The following is a 19,308-nucleotide window of genomic DNA, read 5'->3' on the forward strand; positions in this document are numbered from 1 at the left end:
CTCCAAACAGCAATTTGAATTCACATACAAAACAGACAGCATTAGAATGGTGATTAATTTGTTGTTGTTTTTGTTTTCAGTTGCTAAGTTGTGTTCTACTCTTTGTGACCCAATGGACTGCAGCAGGCCAAGCTTCCCTTGTCCTTCAGTATCTCCCAGTTTGTTCAAATTCATGTTCTTTGAGTTGGTGATGCTATCTTACCATCTCACCCCCTCCCCCCATCTCCTTTTGCCTTCAGCCTTTTCCAGCATCAGGGTCTTTTCCGTTGAATTGGCTCTTCACATCAGATGGCCAAAGGATTGCAGCTTCAGTTCCAGCATCAGTCCTTCCAGTGAATATTAGGGGTTGATTTCTTTTAGGATTAATTGGTTTGATCCCCTTGCAGTGCAAGCGACTTTCAAGAGTCTTCTCCTGCTCCACAATTCAAAAGCATCAGTTCTTTGGGGTTCAGCCGTCTTTATGTCCAACTCTCACATCCATACATGACTACTGGAAAAACCATAGCTTTGACTCTATGGATCTTTGTCAGAAAAGTGATATCTTTGCTTTTTAATCCATTCTCTAGCTTTGTAATAGTTTTCCTTCAAGGAACAAGCATCTTTTAATTTCATGACTGCTGTCACCATCCACAGTGATTTTGGAGCCCAAGAAAATAAAAGCTGTCACTGCTTCCACTTTTTCCCATTCTATTTGCTATGAAGTGATGGGACTGGATGTCATGATCTTAGTTTTTATAATGTTGATCTTTAAATCAGCTTTTTCATTCTCCTCTTTCACCCTTATCAAGAGGCTCTTTAGTTCTCTTCACTTTCTGCATATCTGAGGTTTTTGATATTTCTCCAAGCAGTCTTCATTCCACCTTGTCATTCATCCAGCGTGGCATTTCAAATGTTGTACTCTACATATAAGTTCAATAAGCAAGGCAATATACAATATACAGCCTTGTCTTGTATACAAGACAATATATAGCCTTGATGTATTACTTTCCCAATTTGGAACTAGCCTGTTGCTCCTTGTCTCGTTCTAACTGTTGCTTCTTGACTTGCATACAGGTTTCTCAGGAGGCATGTAAGGTGATAGTCTGATATTCTCATCTGTTTAAGAAGATTCCAGTTTGTTGTGACCCACATAGTCAAAGGCTTTAGTGTAGTCAATGAAGCAGAATTAGATGTTTTCCTGTAATTCCCTTGCTTTCTCTATGATCCAATGAATGTTGGCAATTTGATCTCTGGTTCCTCAGCCTATTCAAAATCCAGCTTGTACATCTGGAAGGTCTCAGTTCATATACCACTGAAGCCCAGCTTGAAGGACTTTGAGAATAACCCTACTAACATGTGAAATGTGCACTATGTAAGGTAGTTTGAACATTCTTTGTTTGGCATTGCCCTTCTTTGGAGCTGGAATAGAAACTCACCTTTTCCAGTCTTGTGGGCACTGCTGAATTTTCCAAATTTCCTGGCATACTTAGTGCAGCACTTTAACAGCATCATCTTCTAGAATTTCAAATAGCTTAGCTGGAATTCCATCACCTCCACTAGTTTTGTTCATAAGTATGTAATTGACACTAGCAAGTAAATATATGTTTCCTCTCTCAACTAATTTAGAAAGCAACCACATAAAACAATATGTATATAATATATTTTGGGATATAACATATAGAATATTTGCCAATAACACCACAAAGGAGAAGAGGGGGAGCAAGGCTATATTTGCCTAAAGAAATTAGTAGAGATGGTGACTTGAATTCTCAGAAACAAATTAAAGGAAACCAGAAATGATAAATAGAATGGTTAATACAACAAAAGTTATCAATATTATTTACTCTCCTTTGTTTCCTCATCTTCTTTAAACATCATTAAATTATGTAAGTAAATAATAATTATAACAATGTATCATTGGTTTGTAACATTATAGGATACACTATATATGTAAATAATGCAAAAAGAAAGAGGAAGAATAAATGGGAATAGAGATATAGAGGAGGAGTGCTTTTATATCTTATTGGAATTAAGTTATTGTCAACCTGAAGCTGATTCTGATATAAGTTAAGATATATGCAACAATCCCTACAGCAATCACTAATATAAAAATTCAAAATACAGTATAAGTAAAAATTCTGCATTAGAAAATATGTATTTAATGCAAAAATAGCAGTAAAGAATGAATAAAAAATACATGACTATACAGAAAACAAAAATAAAATAGCAAATATTTTATCTTTAGCTATATAAATAATAACATTATATGAATGTGTTTAACAACATAATCAAAAGGCAGAGATTATCAGACTGAATACAATACATGACTCAACTATGTATTGTGTATAGGATTGAAAGTGTGAGTATGGAAAATGATATATAGTACAAACAGCAAGCACAAAAAAGCTGGAGTGGCTATGATAATATTTAACAAGATAGTGTTACATAAATATTTATGGAAATAAAGAATGGCATTTTAATGGTTTTTTTAATTTTTATTATTTTAATTAACTTTTAAATTGAATTATAGTTGATTTACAATGTTATGTTAGTTTCTACTGCACAGCAAAATGAGTCAGTTATACATATTTTAAAATAGTTTGTGTCCATCCCTCTGGGAGATAAAACAATTAGAAAAATATATACATTTGACAACACACTATCAAAATCCAGACAGCAAAACTAACAAATTAAGGGGAAAATAGAAAACTCAGCAATAATATTTGGAGAATTCAATACCCTACTTTCAATAGTGGATAAAACAACTAGGCAGAAGTTCCACAGGGAGTTTAAAGATTTGAACATTATAACCCAGTTGGACCTAATAGATATCTATAAAACACTCTTCCCAATGACAGTGGAATATACAGCCTTCTCAAATCCACGTGGAGCATTGCCTAGGGGAGGCAATATGCTATGACAGAAATAGACCTTAATAAATTTAAAGGGCAGAAATAATAAAAAGAATGTTCTCTGACCATGCAGAATGAAATTAGAAATTAATAATAGAAAGACATATGGGAAACTCAAAAATAAGTGTAAATTATGTAACAGCATATTTCTAAATAAATGTTAGGTCAAAGAAGAAATAAAAAGAGCAATGAGAAAAACGCTTTGAGAGTAAGGAAAATGATGAGACAATATACCCAGTTGTATGAGATGAAGCTAAATGATCCATAAACTGTTCCAAAAATAAGAGAGAAGGACTTACAAACTCATTCTGTAAGACCAGGGTTATCCCTGATGCAAAACAAAGCCAAGGCATCAAATCAAAAAAACTCCAGAATCTAGCAATATATAATGAATTATGCACTGATTAACTGAGATTTATTCCAAGAATGCAAAGTTGATTTTACATCTGAAAACCAATTAATGCAATACACTATACACTGTGTCTATACATAGAAGACAATCAATATAATATTTTCAGTAAATTCAGAGAAAGCACTTGACAAAACCCAACAACTTTTCATTATAAAAATACACATCTAATTAAGAATAGAAGAGCATTTCCTCAACCTATTATGACACATAAAAAACTACATTTGGCATCATACTTAGTAGCGAAAGACTGGAAGCTTTGCCCATAACCTCAGAGACAAAACAAATATGCCCACTCCCGCCACTTTTATTCAACATTCCGCTGAAAATTAGAAAAGTACCCAAAAAATTCAAATAGGAGAAGTAAAACAATCTGTATTCACAGGTGACATGTTTTGTACATAGAAAATTCTAAAGAATCCACTAAAAAATATAGAATTAATAAACTGGACACATCAGCATGACACAAAGTTATTTCAGATTTTCTACATAGATGATGAATTTGTTTGTGAATAAACAGAGATGAATGTCTTTCTTCCAAATAGGTATACATATTATCTCTTGTCCATGTCTTAGATCCATTAACAAGAACTTCTGGTACATGTACCATGTTGAAAATGAGTGGTCAAATGGATAACTTTGCCTTTTACCTGATCTTAGTGAGAAAGCTTCGAGTTTCTCATCATTAAGTATGATGCTACCTGTAGATATTTTGTAAATGATCTTTATCAAATTGAGAATGTTCCCTTGTCTCCCTAATATACTTAGAAGTTTTATTGTGTCGGATTTTGTCAAATGCTTCTTCTGAAACTTGATATGATCATATTACTTTTTTTTTATCCTGATGTTCTGATGTATTATATTAATAGATTTTTTAATGTTCTACTAACTGCACATCTGTGTAAAATCCACTTGCCTGTGGTGTATAATTATTTTTATACATTGTTAAATTCAATTTCCTAGTATTTCATTGAAGATTATTGTGTTTATGTTCATGTGCATGCATGCTAAGTTCCTTCAGTTGTGTGTGACTCTTTTGTGACCCTATGGACTGTAGTCTGCCAGGCTCCTCTGTCCGTGGGGTTCTCCAGACAAGAATACTGGAGTCAGTTGCCATGACCTCTTCCAAGGGATCTTCCTGACCCAGGGATCAAACCTACATCTCTTACATCTCCTTCATTCACAGGAGGGTTCTTTACCACTAGCACCACCTGAGAAGCCCATTTATGTTCATAGGATATATTAATCTGTAGTTTTCTTGGAATATCTCCGTATGGATTTGGTATTAGGGTAATGCTGGCCTCCTAGAATGAGTTAGTAAGTATTTCCCCTGCTTCTATTATTTGAAAGAGATTATAGAGCATTGGTACAATTTTTTTTTCCTTAAGTGTTTGGTAGAATTCACCAGTGAGTCCATCTGAGCCTAGTGCTTTCTGTTTGGGAAGGTTATGAATTGTTAATTCTATTTTTAAACAGACACAGGCCTATTTGTATTTCTTTATGAATTATGGCTGATTGTATCTTTTGAGCAACTGGTTCATTTCATCTAGATTATCAAGTTAGTGGATGTAGGATAGTTTATAAGGCTTCCCTGGTGGCTCAGCAGTAAGGAATCTGCCTGCAATGCAGGAGACCCAGGTTTGTCCCCTGGGTTGGAAAGATCCTCTGGAGAAGGGAATGGCTGCCCACTCCAATATTCTTCCCTGTAGAATCCCATGGACAGAAGAGCTTAGCAGGCTATAGTCCATAGTGTCTCAAAGAGTCAAACATGACCAACACTAACACTAACGTAGTTTATAGTATTTATTATCTAACTTCCACAAGATCTATAGTAATGTTCCCCCTCTTTCATTTATATTTGTAATTTCTGTCCTCTCTTTTTATCTTAGCTTGGCTAGACACTTAGCTTACTGATTTTTTTCCCCAAAGAATCAGCATTTGATTTTGTTGAGTTTCTCTATTGAGCTCTTACTTTCTTTCTTTCTTTCTTTTTTTTTTTTTTTTATTAGATTCTTACTTTCAATTTCATTGATTTTTTAAGTTATTTCTTTTATTCAGTTCACTTCGGATTTGACTTGTGCCTGCACTTTTCAAATGATAGAGGTCAGAAATAACAACAGTCAAGAACTAGTAGAAGAGACAAAACTATTTTTAGATTGCTTATTCAAGATGTCAACCATGCTTTGAAAAATTACAAACATGAGAACCATACTAAACTATTATAGTAAAGTTGACTTGGCATTGAAAACTAGTTTGTGAACAAAGTAAGAAAATAATTGCTAGGATAAATGTTTTGAATTCCCTTTAATACTCTGGGTACCTTTTCATTCAAGTAACATATGAATTGGTTTTTGTTACAAAGGTTTTCAGTATTATTTCTGTCTTGAAAACCTTTGCACCAGGATTCTTCATGATAGACAGTTTTTACAGTCTTGTTGCCCCAAGAGACAACTTTGATCTTTAAAAATCACTGATCTCAGGAATTTCTATTTGGTTGTATTATACTTCTGAGCTCATCTAGGTAAAAAAGATCAGATTTAAGAAATACATATATGCATAAAATATGGCATGAGATAGGATACAAATGAATGAGATCATCATTTAAAAATCAGTTTCTCCTATGAATTTTAGTAGTATATTATTATGTATTATCATATACTTCATCCTATTTTTCTCGTGTTTATTGCCATGGATTGTAATTTCTCCCTTCTTGCCCTATTATAAACCATTATTTTATCTCATATAATATATGTGGTCTTTGAATCCTAGCTGCTATGTAAGATTTACTTCATTTTCATTAAAAAAATGAAAAATTATAGTTCTTAATATCCAACCAATGTTTTCATACTACAAATAAGCAGTCATTTATTGCTTTTCTAATATCATCTGCATTATTCTGAAAAATAAATTTTTAATGTTCTTATCTTTCCTACAAGAGTTTAAGTATCAGTTCAGTTCAGTTCATTCACTCACTCATGTCCGACTCTTTGCGACCCCATGAATCGCAGCATGCCAGGCCTCCCTGTTCGTCACCAACTCCCGGAGTTTACTTAAACCCATGTCCATCGAGTCGGTAATGCCATCCAGCCATCTCATCCTCTGTCCTCCCCTTCTCCTCCTGCCCCCAATCCCTCCCAGCGTCAGGTTCTTTTCCAATGAGTCAGCTCTTTGCATGAGATGGCCAAATCACTGGAGTTTCAGCTTCAGCATCAGTCCTTCCAATGAACATCCAGGACTTATCTCCTTCAGGATGGACGGGTTGGATCTCATTGCAGTCCAAGGACTCTCAAGAGTCTTCTCCAACACCACAGTTCAAAAGCATCAATTCTTCAGGACTCAGCTTTCTTCACAGTCCAACTCTTACATCCATACATGACCACTGGAAAAACCATAGCCTTGAGTAGACACACCTTTGTTGGCAAAGTAATGTCTCTGCTTTTTGATATGCTGTCTAGGTTGGTCATAACTTTCCTTCCAAGGAGTAAGCGTCTTTTAATTTCATGGCTGCAATCACCATCTGCAGTGATTTTGGAGCCCAAAAAATAAAGTCTGACACTGTTTCCATTGTCTCCCCATCTATTTCCCATGAAGAGATGGGACCAGATGCCATGATCTTAGTTTTCTGAATGTTAAGCTTTAAGCCAACTTTTTCACTCTCCTCTTTCACTTTCATCAAGAGGCTTTTTAGTTTCTCTTCACTTTCTGCCATAAGGGTGGTGTCATCTGCATATCTGAGGTTATTGATAATTCTCCCAGCAATCTTGATTCCAGCTTGTGCATCTTCCAACCCAGCGTTTCTCATGATGTACTCTGCATAGAAGTTAAATAATCAGGGTGACAGTAAACAGCCTTGACGTACTTCTTTTCCTATTTGGAACCAGTCTGTTGTTCTATGTCCAGTTCTAACTGTTGCTTCCTGACCTGCATACAAGGTTTCTCAAGAGGCAGGTCAGGTGGCTGGTATTCCCATCTCTTTCAGAATTTTAAACAGTTTATTGTGTTCCACACAGTCGAAGGCTTTGGCATACTCAATAAAGCAGAAATAGATGTTTTTCTGGAACTCTCTTGCTTTTTCGATGATCCAGCAGATGTTGGCAATTTGATCTCTGGTTCCTCTGCCTTTTCTAAAACCCACTTGAACAACTGGAAGTTCACGGTTCATGTATTGCTGAAGCCTGGCTTGGAGAATTTTGAGCATTACTTTACTAGCATGTGAGATGAGTGCAACTGTGAGGTAGTTTGAGCATTCTTTGGGATTGACTTTCTTAGGGATTGGAATGAAAACAGACCTTTTCCAGTCCTGTGGCCACTGCGGGGTTTTCCAAATTTGCTGGCATATTGAGTGCAGCACTTTCATAGCATCATCTTTTAGGACTTGAAATAGCTCAACTGGAATTCCATCATCTCCACTAGCTTTGTTCGTGGTGATGCTTTCTAAGGCCCACTTGGCTTCACATTCCAGAATGTCTGGCTCTAGGTGTGTAATCACATCATTGTGATTATCTGGGTCATGAAGATATTTTTTCTACAGCTCTTCTGTGTATTCTTGCCACCTCTTCTTAATATCTTCTGTTTCTGTTAAGTCCATACCATTTTTGCCCTTTATCAAACCCATCTTTGTGTGAAATGTTCCCTTGGTATCTCTAATTTTCTTGAAGAGATCTCTAGTCTTTCCCATTCTGTTGTTTTCCTCTATTTCTTTGCACTGATCGCTGAGGAAGGCTTTCTTATCTCTCCTTGCTATTCTTTGTAACTCTGCATTCAAATGGGAATATCTTTCCTTTTCTCCTTTGCTTTTCGCTTCTCTTCTTTTCATAGCTATTTATAAGGCCTCCTCAGACAACCATTTTGCCTTTTTGCATTTCTTTTCCATGGGGATGGTCTTAATCCCTGTCTCCTGTACAATGTCATGAACCTCCGTCCATAGTTCTTCAGGCTCTCTGTCTATCAGATCTAGTCCCTTAAATCTATTTCTCACTTCCACTGTATAGTCATAAGGAATTTGATTTAGGTCATACCTGAATGGTCTAGTGGTTCTCCCTACTTTCTTCAGTTTAAGTCTGATTTTGGCAATAAGGAGTTCATGATCTGAGCCACAGTCAGCTCCCAGTCTTGTTTTTGCTGACTGTATAGAGCTTCTCCATCTTTGGCTAAGAAGAATATAATCAATCTGATTTTGGTTTTGACCATCTGGTGATGTCCATGTGTAGAGTCTTCTCTTGTGTTGTTGGAAGAGGGTGTTTGCTATGACCAATGCGTTCTTTTGGCAAAACTCTATTAGCCTTTGTCCTGCTTCACTCCGTACTCCAAGGCCAAATTTGCCTGTTACTCCAGGTGTTTCTTGACTTCCTACTTTTGCATTCCAGTCCCCTATAATGAAAAGGATATCTTTTTTGGGTGTCTGTTCTAAAAGGTCGTGTAGGTCTTCATAGAACCGTTCAACTTCAGGTTCCTCAGCATTACTGGTTGGGGCATAGGCTCAGATTACCAGGATATTGAATGGTTTGCCTTGGAAACAAACAGAGATCATGCTATCATTTTTGAGATTCCATCCAAATACTGCATTTTGGACTCTTGTTGACCATAATGGCTACTCCATTTCTTCTAAGGGATTCCTGCCCACAGTAGTCGATATAATGGTCAACTGATTTAAATTTACCCTTTCCAGTCCATTTTAGTTTGCTGATTCCTAGAATGTCAACATTCACTCTTGCCACTTCCTGTTTGACCACTTCCAATTTGCCTTCATTCAAGGACCTAACATTCCAGGTTCTTATGCAATATTGCTCTTTACAGCATCAGACCTTGCTTCTATCACCAGTCCGTCCACAACTGGGTATTGTTTTTATTTTGGCTCCATCCCTTCATTCTTTCTGGAGTTATTTCTCCACTGATCTCCAGTTGCATTTTGGGCACCTACCGACCTGGGGAGTTCCTCTTTCAATAGCCTATCATTTTGCCTTTTCATACTGTTCATGGGATTCTCAAAGCAAGAATACTGAAGTGGTTTGCCATTCCCTTCTCCAGTGGACCACATTCTGTCAGACCTGTCCACCATGACCAGTCAGTCTGGGGTGGCCCCACATGGCATGACTTAGTTTCATCGAGTTAGACAAGACTGTGGTCCATTTGATCAAATTGGCTAGTTTTCTGTCATTATGGTTTTAATGTGTCTGCCCTCTGATGCCCGCTCACAACACCTACCATCTTACTTGGGTTTCTCTTACCTTGGACGTGGGGTATCTCTTCATGGCTGCTCCAGTGAAGCGCAGCCGCTGCTCCTTACCTTGGAGGTGGGGTATCTTCTCACGGCCCCCCTCCTGACCTTGAACGTGGAGTAGCTCCTCTCGGCCCTCCTCCATATTCCAGAGGACATTTGCTTATTTATAATGGGTCCTGAATGTACATTTGAAGTTATTGTTAAAACACTCAAGAATATGTATGTTACTACTTTATTCCTCTAATGAACTTCTCAAAGGTAAAATTTGCTACTGTTTAGAATTTTTACTCTTTAAATAAATTTATTAGTAAAATCCTGATATATGTGAACATCACTCTAACTTAAAAATAAATTGATGTGGTTGGATTCCTAGCCCAGTGTAAGCTGAAAATAAAAATTCTGGCTTTTATTAGCTTAGTTTATCAGTCTCAGAAATTGATGAGCCTTTTTATTTTGACTCATTTTGTACTTTTTAAATTATTTTAATTATCTCAAAGAATCCAGGTGCAATATGGTAGTCATTTATAAATAAATGAATAAAATTAAATAAAATACAAGATCATTATCATTATGTTTAATGTACTAATTGCACAAAACTCTATTCAGGCCAAGTTTGATTACTGTGATTTTTCATTGCTATTTTCCTAGATTTAAAAGCCAAGCATTATTAAACCAATTTCTTTTAATTTTATGATGGGCTCCTTTTATTTAGCTCTTTTTCTCTGTTGCATGGGAAAAAGCAAAATTTTACTGTGAATAAAACTATGTTTTTCTCCTATTTTGAGATAATTACGAGGTGTCCTTATTTTTCTTTAGATTTAGAATGTGTATTTCAAGATGCTTATATGAAAATGAATGGATGGTTTTTATCCATAGAAAATAATTTAATACTGTTGTTGAAAAGCATTGATAATTTAAAAAGTTTCCAATACTTTCTTTTCTTGTTTTTAGAGATTTCATTCAGGTATTTTGTCAGCAGTCCAATTCTACCTACGCTTTATATATTTATTTTTTAATTAATTGATTAATTTATTTTACTTTACAACATTGTATTGGTTTTGCCACACATTGACTTGAATCTGCCATAGGTGTACGTGTGTTCCCTATCCTGAACCCCCCTCCCACCTCCCTCTCCAGCCCATCACTCTGAGTCATCCCAGTGCACCAGCCCCGAGCATCCTGTATCATGCATCAAACCTGGACTGGCGATTCGTTTCACATATGATAATTTACATGTTTCAATGCCATTCTCCCATACCATCCCACCCTCGCCCTCTCCCACAGAGTCCAAAAGACAGTTCAATACATCTGTGTCTCTCTTGCTGTCTTGCATACAAGGTTATCATTACCATCTTTCTAAATTCCATATATATGCATTAGTATACTGTATTAGTGTTTTTCTTTCTGGCTTACTTCACTCTGTATAATAGGCATCATTAGTTTCATCCACCTCATTAGAGCTGATTCAAATGTATTCTTTTTAATGGCTGAGTAATATTCCATTGTGTATATGTACCATGGCTTTCTTATCCATTTGTTAGCTGATGGGCATCTAGGTTGTTTCCACATCCTGGCTATTATAAACAGTGCTGTGATGAACATTGGGGTACACGTGTTTCTTTCAATTCTGGTTTCCTCAGTGTGTATGCCCAGGAGTGGGATTGCTGGGTCATATGGCAGTTCTATTTCCAGTTTTTTAAGGAATCTCCACACTCTTCTCCATAGCGGCTGTACTAGTTTGCATTCCCACCAACAGTAAAAGAGGGTTCCCTTTTCTCCACACCCTCTCCAGTATTTATTGCTTGTAGACTTTTGGATAGCAGCCATTCTGCATGGCGTGTAATGGTACCTCATTCTGGTTTTGATTTGCATTTCTGTGATAATGAGTGATGTTGAGCATCTTTTCATGTGTTTGTTAGCCATCTGTATGTCTTCTTTGGAGAAATGTCTGTTTAGTTCTTTGGCCCACTTTTTGATTGGGTCTTTTATTTTTCTGGAATTGAGCTGCAGGAGTTGCTTGTATATTTTTAAGATTAATTATTTGTCTGTTGCTTCATTTGCTATTATTTTCTCCCATTCTGAAGGCTGTCTTTTTACCTTGCTTACAGTGTCCTTTGTTGTGCAGACGCTTTTAATTTTAATTAGGTCCCACTTGTTTATTTTTGCTTGTATTTCCAATATTCTGGGAGGTGGGTCATAGAGGATCCTGCTGTGATTTATGTGAGAGAGTGTTTTGCCTATGTTTTCCTCTAGGAGTTTTATAGTTTCTGGTCTTACATTTAGATCTTTAATCCATTTTGAGTTTATTTTTGTGTATGGTGTTAGAAAGTGTTCTAGTTTTATTCTTTTACAAGTGGTTGACCAGTTTTCCCAGCACCACTTGTTAAAGAGATTGCCTTTTCTCTATTGTATATTCTTGCCTACTTTGTCAAAGATAAGGTGTTCATAGGTACGTGGATTTATCTCTGGGCTTTCTATTTTCTTCCATTGATCTATATTTCTGTCTTTTTCCCAGTACCACACTGTCTTGATGACTGTGGCTTTGTAGAAGAAACTGAAGTCAGGCAGGTTGATTCCTTCAGTTCCATTCTTCTTTCTCAAGATTGCTTTGACTATTCGAGGTTTTTTGTATTTCCATACAAATTGTGAAATTGTTTGTTCTAGTTCTGTGAAGAATACCATTGGTAGCTTGATAGGGATTGCATTGAATCTATAGATTGCTTTGTGTCGTATACTTATTTTCACTATATTGATTCTTCCGATCCTTGAACACAGTATATTTCTCCATCTATTTGTGTCCTCTTTGATTTCTTTCATCTGTGTTTTATAGTTTTCTATATATAGGTCTTTTGTTTCTTTAGGTAGATTTATTACTAATTATTTTATTCTTTTCATTGCAATGGTGAATGGTATTGTTTCCTTAATTTCTCTATTTTCTCATTGTTAGTGTATAGGAATGCAAGGGATTTCTGTGTGTTAATTTTATATCCTGCAACTTTACTATATTCACTGACTAGTTCTAGCAATTTTCTGGTGCAGTCTTTAGGGTTTTCTAAGTAGAGGATCATGGCATCTGCAAACAGTGAGAGTTTTACTTCTTCTTTTCCAATCTGGATTCCTTTTATTTCTTTTTCTGCTCTGATTGCTGTGGCCAAAACTTCCAAAACTATATTGAATAGTAGTGGTGAGAGTGGACACCCTTGTCTTGTTCCTGACTTCAGGGAAAATAATTTCAATTTTTCACCATTGAGAATAATGTTTGCTGAGGGTTTGTCATATATAGCTTTTATCATGTTGGGGTATGTTCCTTCTACTCCTGCTTTCAGGAGGGCTTTTATCATAAATGGATGTTGAATTTTGTCAAAGGCTTTCTCTGCATCTATTAAGATAATCATATGGTTTTTATTTTTCAATTTGTTAATGTGGTATATTACATTGATTGGTTTGCAGATATTGAAGAATCATTGCATCCCTGGGATAAAGCCCACTCAATCATGATGTATGATCTTTTTAATATGTTGTTGGATTCTGTTAGCTAGAATTTTGTTAAGGATTTTTGCATCTATGTTCATCAGTGATATTGGCCTGTAGTTTTCTTTTGAGGGGGCATCTTTGTCAGGTTTTGGTATTAAGGTGATGGTGGCCTCATAGAATAAGTTTGGAAGTTTACCTTCCTCTGCAATTTTCTGGAAGAGTTTGAGTAGGATAGGTGTTAGTTTTTCTCTAAATTTTTGGTAGAATTCAGCTGTGAAGCCATCTGGTCCTGAGCTTTTGTTTGTGGGAAGATTTCTGATTACAGATGCAATTTCCATGCTTGTGATGGTTCTGTTGAGATTTTCTATTTCTTCCTGGTCAGTTTTGTAAAGTTGTACTTTTCTAAGAATTTGTCCATTTCTTCCAAGTTGTCCATTTTATTGGCATATAGTTGCTGATAATAGTCTCTTATGATCCTTTGTATTTCTATGTTGTTTGTGGTGATCTCTTCCTTTTCATTTCTAATTTTGTTGATTTGATTTTTCCCCCTTTATTTCTTGATGAGTCTGGCTAGTGTTTTGTCAATTTTATTTACCTTCTTGAAGAACCCGCTTTTGGTTTTGTTGATTTTTGCTATGGTCTCTTTTGTTTCTTTTGCATTTATTTCTGCCCAAATTTTTAAGATTTCTTTCCTTCTGCTAACTATGGAGTTCATAATTTCTTCCTTTTCAAGTTGCTTTAGGTGTAGAGTTAGGTTATTTGACTTTTTTCTTGTTTCTTAAGGTAAGCCTGTATTGCTATGAACCTATCCCTTAGCACTGCTTTTACAGTATCCCATAGGTTTTGGGTTGTTGTGTTTTCATTTTCATTCATTTCTATGCATATTTTGATTTCTTTTTTTATTTCTTCTGTGATTTGTTGATTATTCAGCAGTGTGCTGTTCAACCTCCATATGTTGGAATTTTTAATAGTTTTTCTCCTGTAATTGACATCTAATCTAACTGAACTGTGATCAGGAAAGATACTTGGAATGATTTCAATTTTTTTGAATTCACCACGGCTAGATTTATGACCCAGGATGTGATCTATCCTGGAGAAGATTCTCTGTGCACTTGAGAAAAAGGTGAAATTGATTGTTTTGGGGTGAAATGTCCTATAGATATCAATTAGGTCTAACTGGTCTACTGTATCATTTAAAGTTTGTGTTTCCTTGTTAATTTTCTGTTTAGTTGATCTATCCATAGGTGTGAGTGGAGTATTAAAGTCTCCCACTGTGTTATTGTGTTATTGTTAATTTCCCCTTTCATATTTGTTAGCATTTGTCTTACATATTGTGGTGCTCCTATGTTGGGTCCATATATATTTATAATTGTTATATCTTCTTCTTGGATTGATCCTTTGATCATTATGTAGTGTCCTTCCTTGTCTCTTTTCACAGCCTTTGTTTTAAAGTCTATTTTATCTGATATGAGTATTGCTACTCTTGCTTTCTTTTGGTCTCTATTTGCATGGAATATCTTTTTCCAGCCCTTCACTTTCAGTCTGTATGTGTCCCTTGTTTCGAGGTGGGTCTCTTGTGGACAACATATGTATTGTTTTATGTCTTGTTTATGTATCCATTCAGCCGGTCTTTGTCTTTTGGTTGGGGCATTCAATCCATTTACCTTTAAGGTAATTACTGATAAGTATGATCCCTTTGCCATTTACTTTACTGTTTTGGGTTCGAGTTTATACACCCTTTCTGTGTTTCCTGTCTAAAGAAGATCCTTTAGCATTTGTTGTAGAGCTGGTTTGGTGGTGCTGAATTCTCTCAGCTTTTGCTTGTCTGTAAAGCTTTTGATTTCTCCTTCATATTTGAATGGGATCCTTGCTGGGTACAGTAATCTGGGTTTTAGGTTATTATCTTTTATCACTTTAAGCCTGTCCTGCCATTCCCTTCTGGCTTGAAGAGTTTCTATTGTAAGATCAGCTGTTATCCTTATGGGAATCCCCTTGCATGTTATTTGTTGTTTTTCCCTTGCTGCTGTTAATACTTGTTCTTTGTGTCTGATCTTTGTTAGTTTGATTAAAAGGTGTCTTGGGGTGTTTTGCCTTGGATTTATCCTGTCTGGGACTCTCTGGGTTTCTTGGACTTGGGTGACTATTTCCTTCCCCATTTTAGGGACGCTTTCAACTATTATCTCCTCAAGTATTTTCTCATGGTCTTTCTTTTTGTCCTCTTCTTCTGGGACTCCTATGATTCGAATGTTGGGGCATTTAACATTGTCCCAGAGGTCTCTGAGATTGTCCTCATTTCTTTTAATTCTTTTTTCTTTTGTCCTGTTTCATTTATTTCTACCATTCTATCTTCTACCTCACTTATCCTATCTTCTGCCTCCGTTATTTTACTGTTGGTTCCCTCCAGAGAGTTTTTGATCGCATTTATTGCATTATTCATTATATATTAACTCTTTTTTAATTTCTTGTAGGTCCTTGTTAAACCTTTCTTGTATCTTCTAGATCCTTGTCTCCAGGCTATTTATCTGTAACTCCATTTTGTTTTCAAGATTTTGGATCATTTTCACTATTATTATTTGGAATTCTTTATCATTTAGATTCCCTATCTCTTCCTCTTTTGTTTGGTTTGGTGGGCATTTATCCTGTTCCTTTACCTGCTGGGTATTTCTCTGTGTTTTCATCTTGTTTATATTGCTTTGTTTGGGGCGGCCTTTCCGTATTATGGCAGTTACTGGCTCCTCTTTATTGTGGAGGTTCCTCACTGTGGGTGGGGTTGGACGGGTGGCTTGTCAAGGTTTTCTGGTTAGGGAAGCTTGTGTTGGTGTTCTGGTGGGTGGAACTGGATTTCTTCTCTCTGGAGTGCAATGAAGTGTCCAGTAATAAGTTTTGAGATGTCAGTGGGTTTGGTGTGTGACTTTGGTCAGCGTGTATATTGAGGCTCAGGGTTATGTTCCTGTGTTGCTGGAGAATTTGTGTGGTATGTTTTGCTCTGGAGCTTGTTGGCCCTTGGGTGGTGCTAGGTTTCAGTGTAGGTATGGAGGCATTTGATGAGCTTCTATTGTTTAATGCTCCCTGGATTCAGGATTTCTCTGGTATTCTCAGGATTTGAACCTAAGCCTCCTGCCTCTGGTTTTGAGTCTTATTCTTACAGTAGCCTCAAGACTTCTCCATCTATACAGCACTGATGATAAAACATCTCGGTTAATGATGAAGTTTCTCCAAAGTGAGGGACACCTGGAGAGGTACACAGAGTTACATGGAGAAGAGAAGAGGGAAGAAGGAGTTGGAGGTGACCAGGAGGAGGAGAGGGGAAATCAAAAGGGGAGAGGGGAAGCTGGCCAGTAATCACTTCCCTATGTGTTCTCTACAGTCTGGACCCCTCAGAGATGTTCACGGAGTTACACAGAGAGGAGCAGAGGGAGGAAGGAGACAGAGCTGGCCAGGAGGATAAAAGGGGGAATCAAAAGGAGGGAGACAGATCCAGCCAGTAATCAATTCCCTAAGTGTTGTCCACAGCCCAGAACACACAAAGAGATTCACTGAGTTGGGTAGAGAAGAAAAGGGGGTGGGGGGAGATAGACGCAACCTGGTGGGGAAAAAGAGAGTCAAAAGGGGTAGAGAGCAATCAGGCCAGTGATCCCGCTCCCAAGTAAAAATGGGTACTGAAGATTGGGTTCTTAAAGGTAGAAAGTTGATAGCAAATACCAAAAGGCAAAGATTAAAAATCTTAAGTAGAGGTTAGATTCCCAAAAATACAATATTAAAAAAATAAAACAAACAAACAAATAGAAAACAAAATCACAGAAATTATAATATATATATAAATATATATATATGAAGTTTGTTTTAAAAATAGAGTCTTTTTTTGCAAGGTAATAGTAGGTTATAAAATGAAAATTAAAGGAGTAATGGGGACTTAAAAAATAAAAATAAAATAATTAAAAAATAAAATAATTTTTTTAAATTAAAAAAATTATAGTAGTAAAAATATATCTAAGACTCTCTCTGAAGCTGTTGTAGACAGTGTAGGTCAGTTCATCTTCAGATAATTCCTTGGTTTGGCTTGTCTTCTCAAGGCTCATAGGCCCCTTCCTATGTAGTCAGTGTTAACTACAGGGTTTTAATCTGTTGCACCTGTCACTTCCAAAGCGGTTCCCTCTGTTTATTTTAGCTCCTGTTTGCTGGTCTCTTCACTGTCTAATTTCTGCCCTGCCACAAGGGGCAGGTGGTGGTCACCTTTTTTTAGGCTTGCTTGTTCAGTCGTGCTTTGGGGAGGGAGGAACACTGTGAACAAATATCACTGGTGTGTGCTCACAGTGATTCAGCCACACTGAGTTTGCCCCCACTCACAGCGTGTGAGCTTTCCCAGTCTACACTGTTCAGACTCCAGATTGCTCTGCTGGAAACTATCTGATGCGGGCCCTGGTTTACATGCACTTCCCAGGTCTAAGCCCCTCAGGTTCAGGTTCTCGGGTACTCCACAAAGGTGCAGACTTGGTTGGGCCTGCATTTTGCACCCGTCCCAGGTCCAAGCAGCTCAAGTGACCAGGTGTTTGGCGCGTGTAGTCACCCCCAGTTGAAGGCTGTGGCTTATCCCCTCCCCGGTTGCTTTTCTGGGTGTACAATGGGCGCGCCTTCTTAGGTGTGCCATGTGTCTTTTCTGGGGAGCTGGTCTCTGGCTGCGACCCTCCCTGCAGATGTCGATCATCCAGAATCCCAAGACGTCTTGGTTAGCAGAGAAGTCTCCTTGCAGTTTGGTATAGGATGCCTCTCTGGGGCCACGATTGCCCCCTTCTGCCTCTGGCTGCCCTCCCCTGTCTTTGGAGGGAGATGGGCCAGTCTGAAGTGAGCTAGCTAGCTCTGCTCAGTCCTTTGTTCTGTGAGCATGCCTGGCGGTGTCCTAGGTTAAGGCTTTTCGCTTTTCGCGGGTTTGCGGGGTAGCTATCCCACAGTCTGGGTTGCTATCTCAAGCTAGTTCCCTCAGATTGGCCTCAGGGCATTCAGGCCCAGTCCTTACCCTAAGCAATGCAGCCCTCTCCCTCCTTCCTGTCCCTCCCCCGCTTGCTAGTGGGGGATACGAGCCTCTGGCTGCTGCTCCGCTGGGAGTTGCTGTTAGGCACATAATCTGTGGATTTTAATTATTTGTTTATTTTTCCTCCTGGTTATTATGCCTTCTGAGATTCCAAGGCTCACCACAGACCCGTGGACTGAGTGTTTCCTGATGTTTGGAAACTTCTGTCTTTTTTAAGACTCCCTTCCCGGGACGGATCTCCGTTCCTAGCTCTTTTGTCCCTCTTTTTATCTTTTTTATTTTGTCCTACCTCTTTTTGAAGACAATGGACTGCCTTTCTGGGTGCCTGATGTCCTCTGCCAGCATTCAGAAGTTGTTCTGTGGAATTTGCTCAGCATTCAAATGTTCTTTCGATGAATTTGTGGGGGAGAAAGTGGTCTCCCCTTCCTATTCCTCCACCATCTTAGGACCGCCTCTACTCTATACTACTACTTTAACTAGCTTTAAAAATATGGCCTTTTAAAAAGATTTTTATTTTTTAATCTTATACAAACGGATGATTTGCATTTAAAGTTAAAATCTTTCCTTTTAAATAAATGATTAGGTGATCTTACCTTGATGAATGAAATGTGAGAAGTGAATTAATCACTCTTATTTTTTAAGTATAATTGATTTACACTGTGTTAATGTCTGGTGCTCAGCAAAATGATACAGTTATATTTATCCTTTTCCATAGTCTTTTCCATTATGGTCGTTGTGATTTATTAAAATATATTGACTATATTTCCCTGTCTGATACAGTAGTAGCTTGCTGGTTATCTATTTTATGTATGGTATTTTGTATCTGCTAACTCCTGCTTTCTTTCCCCTTTGTTTGTTTTGTAAGTTTGTTTTCTGTGTCTGTGAATTAACCACTATTATTTATTTATTTTTAATTGGAGGATAATTGCTTTACAATGTTGTGTTGGTTTCTGCCATACATCAACACAAATCAGCCATAGATATACACATATCCCCTCCCTCTTGAGCTTCCCTCCCATCTCCTACCCCTTCCCATCAGTCTAGACTGTCAAAGGGCACCAGGGTGTGTTCCCTGCACTATACAGCAAATTCCCATTAGCTATCTATTTTACACGTGGTAATGTATATATCTTAATGCCACTTTCACAATTTGTCCCACCCTCTCCTTCCCCTGCTGTGACCATAACTCTCTAAGTCTGGGTCTTTATGAAAATAGGTTCATCAGTACCATTTTTCAAGATTCCATATATATTAAGTATTAATATACAACATTTGTTTTTCTCTT

This window comes from Dama dama, chromosome 5 (genome assembly GCF_033118175.1).
Source record: "Dama dama isolate Ldn47 chromosome 5, ASM3311817v1, whole genome shotgun sequence".
In the NCBI taxonomy this organism is placed as follows: Eukaryota; Metazoa; Chordata; class Mammalia; order Artiodactyla; family Cervidae; genus Dama; species Dama dama.